The sequence below is a fragment of the Neofelis nebulosa genome, chromosome 2 (genome assembly GCF_028018385.1).
Source record: "Neofelis nebulosa isolate mNeoNeb1 chromosome 2, mNeoNeb1.pri, whole genome shotgun sequence".
Classification (NCBI taxonomy): Eukaryota; Metazoa; Chordata; class Mammalia; order Carnivora; family Felidae; genus Neofelis; species Neofelis nebulosa.
The window spans coordinates 151,311,638-151,325,576 of NC_080783.1; positions in this window are offsets into that span (position 1 = coordinate 151,311,638).

The window sequence follows — 13,939 nt, forward strand, 5'->3', positions numbered from 1 at the left end:
AGACCTATTATTCCTCCTTACCCTGAAAATCAGGGCTTACTTAAATGGTGAAATGTTCCCTGACTCCTTCCCTGCAGCCTTTCCACAGCCCTTCCTCCCAGCAATCATTGTGCTTTGCTTATGCATTTTTTACTGCACCTGTCTCGTGTGGCTTTAATTATTTGCTCATGTACATGTCTCCTATCTTCGTGTCTTAGCGTCTTTGTGACATGAGTACTTAGCAGAGGGCCCTCGCAACAGACACGCCTAATAATATTTCTGAATGAACAAATGAATGAATGAAGGAACCATGCTACACAGATGGCATCTGTCCTATTTATGATCAAAATTACCCCAAGGAGTTGTAATTCTTTGATGAGTTTCTCATTCGTCTCTTCAAATAAGTTTCTATCTTCCACCAGCTGCAGAAGCTCTTTGAATGATTTAAAATGCAGAATTCAAAATTGGCTGCCAAGAAATGCCACTTCATTTCCTTTCTAAAATAACGTGATTTTCCCCGTGACCCAGACAAAAGAGCAAGACTTGGCTAATGTGTCATTTAAAAAAAAAAAAGATTTTTCAGGGAAAAAGAGGTTAACTTGAGTAGATAAATGCTTTGCCCCTTTCCTTGGTGATCCCTAGGTGTTTCTTCCCAGGTCTGAAGACTCTCTCTGTGTAAATGCACAGGGGAAAGACGCTCTAGGTCCTGCTTCTAATCCCACAACAACGCCATCTCAGGAAGTGCCAGGACCCTGTGAACCTTGCAGGCTCCTGCAATTTAGTCATAGATCTGGGCAAGGACCACAATTTACAAGGCATTTCTCTCAGACAGAGAGATTAGTCATCTTTCTAAAAATGGAAGGAACAGGCACAAAGGGGCACTTGTCTTCACAGGAAGCCTGGCCAGCAGAGCCCCCAGCAAAGCCTGTAGACTGACTGGAAGAATTGGGGGGAAGATCAGCTCAAGGGCAGTCCCACGGTCACTCCCAATCTGCCCAACTGTACTAGTACAGACCCAGGGACAAAAAATAAAGCCAGTTCCTGGACGACAGTTACCAGATATCTTTTTTTTTTTTTTTTTTTTTTTTTTTTTTTTTTAAAGAGAGAGAGCACACGCATGTGCAGTGGGTGTGTGTGGGGAAGGGCAGAGGAAGAGAGCGAGAATCGTAGGCAGGCTCCAGACCCAATGTGAGGCCTGATGCAGGTCCCACGACTCTGGGATCATGACCTGAGCCTGAAATCAAGAGTCAGATGCTCAACCGACTGAGTCACTCAGACACCCCAGACATCACTTTTTTGATGCCTGAGGTTTTCTCTTCTCCTGTGTCCCTCTGTGTATTATCTCCTGCTGCTCCTTGAGGGAAATGGAGAGAGGGAAAGGAATTTACATTCACTGTATACCTATTGTGAACCAGGAAATGTGTTAGATGCTTTAAATGCTTTTCTTTTCTTTTTTTATTTATTTTCACCTTTATTTATTTTTGAGAGAGCGAGACAGAGTGTGAGTGGGGGAGGGGCAGAGAGAGACAGGGGGGACACATAATCTGAAGCAGGCTCCAGGCTCTGAGCTGTCAGCACAGAGCCCGACACGGGGCTCGAACTCACAGACTGAGATCACGACCTGAGCCAAAGTCAGCTGCTAAACCGACTGAGCCACCCAGGCGTTCCTATGCTTTTCTTTTTTAACTGGCTTCAATTTTTTTTTTAAGTTTATTTATTTTTGAGAGACAGAGAGAGACAGAATGTGAGGGAGGTGGGGGATGGATGGGAGGGAGGATAGAGCAGAGAGAGGGAGACACAGAATCCCAAGCAGGTTCCAGACTCTGGGTTGTCAGCACAGAGCCTGATGCGGGGCTCAGACCCAGGAACCATGAGATCATAACCTGAGCTGAAGTTGGATGCTTAACTGACTGAGCCACCCAGGCGTCCCTAACTGGTTTCAATTTTATTTGCCTTCTTAAATCTCCACTTTACAAGTGAAGAGACTGAGCATCAGTGAGGCCAAGCAACTTGCTCATTTCTGAACAAGCAGTAAATGATGGGGCCAAGATATTATTCCGGTAGATGTTATTTTAAAGCCCACACTTTGCTCCACTTATGATGCTGCTGATATAGAATAGCTGTAAAATCTAATTTTTGTGCTTGAGTGCCAGAATGGAGAGCTTATGTTAGCCTATCCAGAGTATTCTCAGTCCAACATTTGGGAAACAAATCAACACACGTTATGTGAAGGGACTGTCACGTTGATCCAAAGGGGTGTAAGACCCAACCCCTGCCTTTCAGGACTGGGAAGGCCAATCTGGTGAGATGAAGTTCAGGAGTAACACTAGAGCATGTGAGAGCACAGGACCTGCTGCAAGTTAAGCATGTCAGCAATCCTGGACATTTCTACCATCACTCTGGTGATGTTCCCGTGGGTGACATACTCCCCTGGGGGTTTGTGGAGACATCGCTACCATATCTCCTCTTCTGCTCGCTCAAGAAAATGTGTTAGACAGCAAGTCATTGGGAACTTGCCATTAAAAGGATTACTTGAATCATGGAGGATGTTTGCTATTTTAATCATTAGTAGTGACATACCAGTGGCAATTTCACAACAGATGGCGGTGCATCCATATGTTCAGAACTACTGTGCCCGAGGATCACTGCAGAGGGCAGCCAAATGTCTAATGTGGACAAAATATGCTGTGAGCTGAGATGAGGGGGAGCTCGACAGGGCTGGAGCACATGGGGGTACCTTACCCAGAAGAGCCGATGATGTAGGCTCTCATGCCTAGCATCGTGCCTGGCATATGGGAGAGCTTAACAAAGGAACCACATTGAAAAATGCAGGGCACACGATACCAAAGGGCTGCAGATGCCAGTTACACCCAAGGTCCAGCATGAGGTAGGACCCCCCCCCCCTTTCCCAGTGCAGTGAGGACACACGAGTGAATCGCAACTCCCACCCCCTCCTGCAGACACATTATCTCAGGGAGGGGATCAGGTAGGGGGGAAACTCTCAGCAAAAACTGAATATTTCCTAAAGTAATGGCTTGATTTATTAGTCTGGAGTATGCTTTTAGTCAAATAATATAAAAACTGTTTCTTCCCTTAGCCAGAGGGTGTGGGGTTGGGAGGGGGACTGGATTGATAAGGAGCAAAGGAGTTACATTTTCTCTGCTCTAAGTGATGTGCGAAGTAAAGTTTGTGACTCTGTTACATTGATATTATTATTTGCTGGTTTTTCCATTTTAGATATTATGCCACTCCATGTTATTTTCCCCCTTTTCATCCTAATCTTTGTTAATTAACACTATCTTTAGTTCTTCTGTCGCTACCTTTGTGTAACTTCACATTTTATACTTCAATCTCTTCCTTATTCCAACAACTTTTCAGTGATATCTCTGAGTTCCTATTTTGTCAGGTAAGGGCACTTCTCTCCACCACTCCTTCCACCTTCTAATTTCTGTCATTTGGATAATTAATGTTTACCTTCTATTCTGTAACCATATTCAAGTCTTATTTTATAATATATGTAGGTTGAGTCTAAAAGGTTGAGAATCAAAAATACATTTATGCTGCTTTGACTATGAAATACTTTTCACTGCAGGGCCAAAGGTCAATGTCATGATTCCTGCACCTTGCAGAGGGCATTAGCCCCTGGCTGCTGCTGTAACAAATTTGAATACCACAGTTGCTTTGTGGCTTACTCAACACAAATCTAAAGTTTTGGGAGTCAGAAGTCCTCCAGGGGTCTCACTGGGCTCAAGGTGTTTACAGGGCTATTCCTTCTGGAGATTCTAGGGGAGAATTTATTTTCTTGCCTTTTCCAGCTCTTATAGGTCACCTGCATAGACTCGCGGCTTCTTCCTCCATTTTCTTCTCTCTCTCTTTTTTTTAAAGTATATTTTTTATTTATTTTTGAGGGGGAGAGCCCAAGCCTGGGAGGTGTGGAGAGGGAGGGACAGACAGAGAATCCCATGTGGGTTCTGTGCTGTCAGTGCAGAACCTGACACAGGGCTTGATCCCACAACCTTGAGATGATGGCCTAAGTTGAAATCAACAGTCAGACACTTAACTGGGTGGGCCACCCAGGTGTCCCCTTCCTCCATTTTCAAAGCCAGTCATTGTATTTCTCTGATCCTTCTTCCTTCATTACATTTTTCTCTGATCATAGCCTGGAGAGGTTCTCTGTTATGAAACAGTCATATGATTGGATTGGGCCCACCTGGACAATCCATAATAATCTCCCCATCTCTTGGGGCCCCTGGGTGGCTCAGTGGGTTAAGCGTCTGACTTCAGCTGAGGTCATGATCTCACAGTCTGTGAGTTCAAGCCCCGCATCGGGCTCTGTGGTGACAGCTCAGAGCCTGAAGCCTGCTTCAGATCCTGTGTCTCCCTCTCTCTCTCTGCCCCTCGCCCACTCATGCTCTGTCTCTCTCTGTATCAAAAATAAATAAAAACATTTAAAAAAAGTAAAAAAAATCTCCCCATCTCACATGTCCTAATCTTTGTCACGTCTGTAAAGTTCCTTTTGCCATATAAGTTAACATTGGCACAGATTCCAAGGATTTGGACATGAATGAGGAGTCATTATTCTATCTACCACAAAAGATAAAATGTGCCTGGTGTTAAATAAAAATGAATTCTTATACTCCATCATTGTTCAAAAGCCACACCATATTTTAACATGCATGTTTCATTTTTGGACTCCAATTTGGACCAATTGCTTTCTAGGTCTGCTGCTCTGTTTTCACGTGGGATTTCTTGTCCTTGAACTCTTGGTTTGATCTCACCATTTCTTATATTCCACATCTTCTGTATCTTTATATTTGTTGCTTTTCACCCCAATCCCCACACAACTTGCCATGAAACAATGCATAGGAAATAACCTCTCTGAGTTCTTACACATGATCAATGATTCCTCCACTCCCTAATCTTTTACATTGTTTCATCATCTTGTATTCACTTCATGCTGATTCCTAATATGACTGGAATTTGCCATTTATATTTTGCCATGAATTATTCATATTTTTTTTTCCCAACTTTAAGTTGAGTTCACTTTTGCTAGAACTCTTTTTATGTATAGTGGAGATTAATCCTTTGTAATATATATTTCAAAATTTTCTTTCAGAGTTTATTTATTTTCAAATTTTGTTTATGGAGGTTTCTTCATACATTTTAAATTTATGTTTTAAATTTATAGTGTTCAGGCTTTTCCTTTGTTGCTTCAGGGTTTTGGGTTTTGCTTAGAGAGATGCATATATATTCTAAGTTACACAGACATTATTCTGATTTTTTCTAATGTGTACTTTTATTATTTATATTTTGTTTTTAATCCATCTGGAGTTTAGTTCAATGTTTGTTATACTTATTAAAATTTTCAAATGGATAGCCAGTAGTCCCAACACCATATGTGTATTAATTTCTCCCCCCACCTCACTGCTTTGAAATGCAATCTTCATCAGATTGTAAACTTCTGTATATTCTTGGAACTATTTTTGAACTGTTGTCTTCTGTTGATCTGCTTTATGTGGCACCTCACCAGTACCATATTGTTTTTATTGTAGTCTTTAGACATGCAGAGCAATTTACCTTTCCTTGTTATTTTACAAAAGCATCTTGTGAAATTTTATATTTGTATGCTTTCATGGAATATTGAGAATATGTTGGTAAAGTCCATAAAGATTGTCCAGGATTTTGATTGGAAAACATTGAATTATAGATTAATTTGAAGAAACTCTTTATAATATTGACTGTCATTGAAGAAAAAGTTATCGGGACACTCGTTACACTGGTAAGGAAGGCTTTATTCAGGACTTTTGCAATAGATGTTAAGGGTATCACAATAGGAGAAAGAGATTAGGCTAAACACCGAATACGACGAAGATAGGAGGGGATTTGTAGCCAATGAGCAATGGGAGGGGTTTGGTGGATGAAAAATTACTGAGAGGAGGGAGACATCAAGGGTAGGGGGATTCTTGATAAACTGACTTAACAGGATTCTTGCTGAAGGAAGACCATGGTGATCAGATATCAAGGATTCTCACTAAACTAACTTAACAGGATTCTTCTAAAACTGGGGTAGGCAGGCTGAAGACAGGGCTCAAGGATGAGGTCTAGTTGAAAAGAGGGCTCAAGGACCCCGATTAAAGTTTGGTCAAAGAGAGAGTCTTTATCACTCTTTCCATCTAGGAACATAATTTTTCTCTATATTATTCAAGTTATATTCTATATTCTTCTATAAGGATTTACAGTTGTTTTCAGTCAGATTTTACTCCTTTTTTGTTACATTGAGTCTTTGGTATCATAAGAGTTTTGTTGATATTATGAGTGGGGTTTTAAAAATTACATTTCCAATTATAATCATTTAAATCGTAAGAGTAAATTATTGATTTTTGTAGGTTGATCTGTGCTTTGTCATCTTACTCTGCTCTCTTATTAAGTCTAGTAATTTTTCAACTTACTGTCTTAGATTTTATTTTATTTTATTTATTTTTAAACGTTTATTTTTATTTTTGAGAGAGACAGAGCATGAGCGAGGGAGGGGGCAGAGAGAAAGGGAGACACAGAATCTGAAGCAGGCTCCAGGCTCTGAGCTATCAGCACAGAGCCCGATGCGGGACTCGAACTCATGAGCTGTCAGATCATGACCTGAGCTCAAGTGGGGACGCTTAATCGACAGCCAATCAAGCACCCCTATTGTCTTACGTTTTAAACGTAGGCACATTTGGGGCGCCTGGGTGGCTCGGTGGGTTGAGCATCCGACTTCGGCTCAGGTCATGATCTCGTGGTCTGTGAGTTCAAGCCCCACATTGGGCTCTGCGCTGACAGCTCAGAGCTTAGAGCCTGTTTCAGATTCTGTGTCTCCCTCTCTCTCTGCCCCTCCCCTGCTCATGCTCTGTCTCTCTCTCTGTCAAAAATAAATAAACATTAAAAAAAATTAAATGTAGGCACATTTGCCCATTTATTTGCCTGTTTATTTTTCTGATGTTATTGCATTGACTAAGGTCTCAAGAAAAGGTTGAATAATAATGGTGTCTTGTTCTTCACTTAAATATGAATGCTTCTAATATCTCATTGTAGAGTAAATATGTGTGATAGGTTTCTTATATATTACCAGTACCACGTTCCTAAAGCTTTCTTCTATTCACAGTTTACTAAGATATTTTAAAAATGGAATGAATGCTAATGTAATTAATTACAGTAACGATTGATTTCCTGAGGTTGAACCACATTTGAATTGAAAGAATTTTGTAGGATTGGTCGGTCATTTGCCCCTTGCCCTTGATGTTGTTTATAGGATCATTTCTTAAGAAGTGGCAGTGAAGTTTTTATACCCATCACTTTGGTAAACACAAAGGTTTTCCAGAACACAAAATAATTCTTTTCCATACAAAATTGTTGGTTTTGTTGTTGACAATGTGGAAGATTTTGGTGAACATCCACTTTTTTCCCCTGTCTGACCAGCACACCTTTCTTTGGAAAACCACCCCTCCCCCAGCCCATGTAATTCTGTTGAGGCTGTCAATTCTGTATATTCCCTTGCCCATGCACAGACGTAGGGTCTGACCCAGGCTGGACCAGTCAGAGTTCCCTTTCTGGATTTACACAGTGCCTGAGAGATCTCTGTCTCCCTCATCTGGGACCACACCCACTTCTGAAAGTGCAAGCCTGGAGTGGCTGGTGGTTTTATTTTCTGCCCCAGGGAGAGTGCCTATTGAGGATGAAGTTAATACTGAAGAAAGCTGGGCCAACAGGTTAAGAGAGGGGCAGAGTTTTGATGATATAGTTTGGTCTTTGAGACCTTACTGTGACAGAAGTCCCCCCTCAGACTTCCCGGTCGTGCGAGTTCATGGCTTCCCTTTTTTTTGACAAAGCTGCTTTGCATTGTGTGGTCTGTTACTTGCTCATGAGAGAATCTTGACTACTCTCAATTCCAGAAGTACAAAAGCAAGACTCATGGTCTTCCTCACATAGCAAGAATTATTACCAATCAATTTTATTAAGAAGTGTGCAAAACCAGCCTCCAATGACCAACAAGTATGTATTAAGGGAAAGAAAAATAAAAAAAAAATCACTAGCATGCTATCTAGAATAATGTAGGTAAGACCACTGAGGAGATTCTACGTCGGGTTTTAGGTATTGAATATATGTGTTCTGCCGATGCAGGAAGAAAACTTTCGTTTGGTTTGCGATTACTTTCTGAGCCATGGTATAGACAGGAATGAGGTTATCCACAGATCAGTAAGCAACAAAGAGGGACACTGCTACTTGAATGAAAGAGGCTTTTTTTGGATGCCAGGAACCACATGATTTATTCAGAGAGAACAGTCTGCACTTAACTCAGCTGTGTGCTTCCTAACTTTGACTTAGTATAAAGAAAATAGTAAAAAATTTAGTAACAAGTTGGTTGTGCTCATTGAGTATGAGTTTTCAGTGACTCTGTAGAAATGGGCAGTGAAGTAAAGAATCTCTTTTTCCATATGGCAATGGTCTGGCTGTTAAAGAGAAGGGTGCTTGTGAGCTTGGGAATGAGGAATGAATGAGATGGAAACATTTCTTCACGGCAATGATAATGCTCATGAGGCCATTTCAGTGATATCTGTTGGTTTGCTCAAAAGCATTATCAGTGATAGAGTATCTCATTTTTAATCTTGAAAGAAAGAGTTTGGATTTCTTAAGGAGACAGAACTCTGATGAAAATGACTTAATTGCTAAGAGTGAGTCTCATAATATTTCATTTTTAAAAAATGGTTAAAAATTTCAGTGTTCCTATTTACTTTTGATTAACTACTTTATCCTTATAAGGAATGCAAGCAGGGGCGCCTGGGTGGCTCAGTCGGTTGAGCATGACTTCGGCTCAGGTCATGATCTCACAGTCGGTGAGTTCGAGCCCCGTGTTGGGCTCTGTGCTGACAGCTCAGAGCCTGGAGCCTGCTTTGGATTCCGTGTCTCCCTCTCTTTCTGCCCCTCTCCTGCTCATGCTCTGTCTCTCTCTGTCTCAAAAATAAAATAAAAAACACTAAAAAAAAAAGAGTGCAAGCAATTCAGCAAAATGCAAGGAAGAAATTATAAAATAACCCCAAGTCTCACACCACGAGTAACATTCCAGGCCTCTTCCTATGCACGTGTAGAGACAGAAGGTCAGAGAGATGGAGTGACACATCACTAGATAGCACGCGATTTATATGTTAGATCTTATTCTTTAACAGAAAGCCTTCAATTTAATTTCACTTATGTTATAAAATCTAATTCACCAAAAGAAACTGAACTAAAAATAAATTTAATTGAATTTAACACAAGAAAAAGAAGTTGAAGAAGTAGAAATGAAAACCACAAAGTAGTGACAAAATTATGAAAAATCATCTAGAAGTTAGTCGTTATCTTCTTTAACCGCATGTACTAATTTTAGATTCTGTTAGTTGACTTCCTGCAATAAAAGATGAGAAATTACAAGTCTCCCTTCCTTTCCCCATCTTCTGATTTTTCTAGTTATCTTACTCTGATTTTGCTCAGGTTTAAAACGCTTATATTTGGTTCTATAGCTTTACTTACCATAGCTGCTTATAATTAGTATGACATTTAGACAGATTCAGGGTTCACCAGGGGCTTTTTGTCACTGCTTCTTCATTACTAAGTTCTTTATTTTGATTTATATATCGAGTTGGATATGAAGGACCCATAGGTTTTCAATTTTTTTCTTTTGGTTATTAATAGGGACTTGACTCTTGCTTTTAAATTAAAAGCGACTTGGCTGGGTGTAATATTTTGGCTAGTACTTTCTTTCCCCTAGAACTTTATAGCCATTGTTTAATTGTCTTTTGGCACAAGTATAACTATGGAGACATCTGAGGCCAGTCCGATTCTGCCCCCACCTTGAAGGTGACTGAATTCTTATGCATAAAATTTCATTGGAGTTCAAAACCCTCCCTGGAGCATGGCTTGGTGTTGAAGGCTCTGTGTCCTTTCCCCCTAAAAAATAGTGCCTTCTTTCAATAAGTAAATTCAGTTTTTTGCTTCATTTTAGTGAAAAGTTTCTGTGCCATATATTTTTTTCTGTTTCATTCATTAATTTCAAAATTCAGGATGCCAGTAGTGGATCATCTTTGTTCTCAGTATCTATTACCATTTTTGAATTTTCTTTAATCTCTTCGTCTTTTTATTCTGCATCCTGTAATTATCTCATTGTAATAAAAATATTCTCTGTATGTTAGTTAAGTCTGTGGAGTCCTCTCCACTCACCACCATGCGTTTTCCATTCTGTTTCTGGTCTGTGGAGATATTGATTTTTTAAAAATGTTTATTTATTTATTTTAAGAGGGAGAGTGTGAGCAGGATAGGGGGAGAGAGAGAGGGAGAGAGAATCCCAAGCAGGGATTCTTTGCTGTCAGCGCAGAGCCCGATACAGGGCTGGATCTCACCAACTGCAGGATCGTGACTTAGGCCGAAGTCAAGAGTTGGACGTTTAACTGACTGAGCCACCCAGGCACCCCTGTTGATTTTGTTTTGAATACAATCTATGTCCTTAAAGATATTTTAAAATATATTCTATCATTTCTATATGTTTTGGAGCAAAAGAGAAAAGAAGGGTTTGTATGTCATTTAAATTCTACCATGACCAGAATTTTTAAAGCTCTTCTGTGTCTATCTCATTTTTATTCCTAATGATGTTTTTTGGGGGGTATTTTCTTTAAGCTTTCCAGAAGCTATTTCTTCCTTGTGGGACCATTTTTCTTCCCATATACTTTTAGAAGTTCCTAATTGATATCTTCGGTTAAAAATACATATATATATATATATAATATATTTTCTTTGGAGCGGCCTTTATTTTACCACTGTTGTTTCTTCTCTTACTGTGATGGCTAAGATCACCTTTGTTCTTTCTTCTTTTACTGTGATGGCTACGATCCTTTAGCACAATGTAGAATACGACTGATGATAATGGGAACATCAATCAGAGTCCAGCCAAGAAAACAGAAACCATTCTAGGTATTTCAACAGAGGACATTTAATAGAAGAAATTGGTCACATAGGTGATGGAAAAATAGAGTCCAACAGCTTCACTTTATATAACAAAAAGAGCATTGGTCACATTATCATTAAAAACTTTATAGGGGCGCCTGGGTGCTCAGTCGGTTGAGTGTCCAACTTTAGCTCAGGTCATCGTCTCATGGTTTGTGAGTTTGAGTCCTGTGTCAGGCTCTGTGCTGACAGCTCAGAGCCTGGAGCCTGCTTTGGTTTCTGTGTCTTCCTCTCTCTCTGCCCCTCCCCTGATCATGTCTCTCTTTTCTCTCTCAAAATAATAAATAAACACTAAAGAATACATTAAAGAAAAACCTTTATAAAAGCAGCTAAAAATAAAGACAGACATTAAAATGGTAAAGTCACTCAAAGACGAGCAGCAGCAGAGAGCTCTATCAGCTGTGGACTGGAGGAAAAAAGGAGGAGCCAGGGTTCACAGAGCTCAAAAACCAGGACTACCTAGTGGAACATAGAACGATGACAGTGACCAGAAGTTGGGACAATGGAGAAGACTCCAGAGATGATACAGATCACAGAGAGAGATAGGGAGGGAAACACTCTGGTTATACCTTTCTGCTCCTTCCAGTGTTTTACCATCACTTTCCACTAGCCAGGCCTATCTGGTCGCTAGAGGGCTAGGGTGCTTGGGAATGAAAGTAACGCCCCCTCCCCCCCCCCCACTCCCCCACCCCCCACCTTGCAGTGAAACAGCTGTTTGCCTAGGTGTATAATTCTAAGTTAAAAAAAATCCCTCAGAACTTTGGAGACATTACTTTTCCATTTTTCTGTGTCCTCTTTTTGAAACTTTAGACAGTTATCATGTCTTGAGGCTAACTCACCATGTTTCTTTTCTCTCATATTTTTCTGTCTCTATCTTTGGCATATAAATTCTGAGAGATTTCCTAAACTTTATCTTCTAGATCACTAACCTGTTATAATTGTATCTACACTAAAATTTATTTTCTTTGAATACTTTTTTTAAATCACCTTTACAAAGGTATCGTGCACTCATTTGAAGTACCTGGTTCAATGAGTTTTGACAGGTGTAGATAATCAAATGTGCACTTATGTTGCCGCTTGTATCTGTAGCTTGTTCCTTTTTATTGGTGAGTAGTATTCCATTGTATGGATATAGCACCATTTGTTGATCTGTTCATCTGTTGCTGTTTGAATTGTTCTCATTTGGGGACTGTTTCAAAGTTGTTGAACATTTATACCTTTTATGAACATATGTTTTCATTATCTTGAGTAAACACATAGAAATAGAATGGGTAACCAATCCTATGATAAGTGAATGGTTAACTTTATACAGACTGCCAAACTTTTTTTTAATATCTAATTTTTTTATTGCTTATTCATTTCTGAGAGAGAGAGAGAAAGAGACAGACAGAGCATGAGCGGGGGAGGGTCAGAGAGAAAGGGAGACACAGAATTGGAAGCGGGCTCCACTCTGAGCTGTCAGCACTGAGCCCAACAGGGGGCTCGAACTCACAAGCTGTGAGATCACGACCTGAGCCGAAGTCGGATGCTTAACCGACTGAGCCACCCAGGCGCCCCTGACAAACTGTTTTTTGCAAAGTGGCTGTGCCACTTTATATTCCTTCTGGCAATGCAGGACAGTTCCATCCAGTTCCTCTCCATCTTCACCAGCGGTTGGTATTATCAGTGTTATTAATTTTCGTCTTTTTATTGGTGGGTAGTGACATACAATTGTGGTGTGTTTTTTTGGTTTTTTTTTGGTTTTTTGCTGTAGTGATGAGTACCTTTCAAGGCACTCAGAACTGATTTGCTACTCAAGTTCTGTGATAGCGTACTTGAAAATTCACTGCATGCTAACCACTACACTTCAGGAAGCCCACGTTCTCTTTGAATCGTGAAAAGATTGTCTCTAATTCCACCTTAGACATAACCATATTTTCCACCTAAAGTGAAATTATTAGGTGTGGTAGGCAGAATAATTTCTCCCTGTCCTCTCTCTGCCCCAGAGATGTTCATGTCCAAATCTCCAGAACTTGTGAATGTGATAAGTTATATGGTAAAGGGGAATTAGGTTACTCATTAGCTGTTCTTAAAATAGGGTGAACAGCCTGTATACCCAGATGGCTCAATGTAATCACTAGGGTCTTTAAAAGTGAAAGAGGGAGGCAGAAGAGGATGTCAGTGGGATGCAGCCCAATATTGCTGGCTTTGAAGATGGAGGGATGGGGTCACAAGTCAAGGAAAGTGAGCAGCCTCTAGAAGCTGGAAAAGAGATTTTCCCCCAGCGCCTCTAGAAAGAATCCAGTACTGCTGATACCTTGATTTTAACCCAATGAGACTCATTTTTGATATCAGACTTCCAGAGCTGGTAGATAATAAATTTATGTTGTTTTAAGCCACTAACTGTGTGGCAATTTATTATACTAGCAATAGAAAATTAACACGTTTAGGTAATCATTTACTGCGAGCATTACTAACCACCAAATAATCAGATGACAAACCAACTGGGGTTTCCTCACCACTACTTTATCCTCATTCCCACTTTCCTTTTGGCCATTTCATCAACATCACCATTAACAGCTGCGCAGAGGCTCTAAATTTAATGATTTGTTCAGTTTTAGGTTGTACTAGCACAGCTTCAAAAAGCTTGCTTGGCATAGCTTGATGCCGAGGGTAAGTCTGACCCGGAGTTAGAAGTGCTTTCAGCCACCCATGCTTTCCCCTATGCTCAGTTGCTAGTGTTTTCCGTTTCCTGCTTATATTCCAGAAGAGAAGAGAAATAAGAAAACAGGTGCATTGAGGTTTGTGACCACAATGACATACTTTTTTTGTTTGCTTGGTTTTTGCTTATGGTAAATTATTTCAGTTTGGGCCAATTCTAAAGCATTTGAAGTGAGATCAATGCAAGCCCTTCACCATGGGAATATCGTGTACACATGGGAACACCGCGGTGGGTGTACCAGTTTGTTAGGAC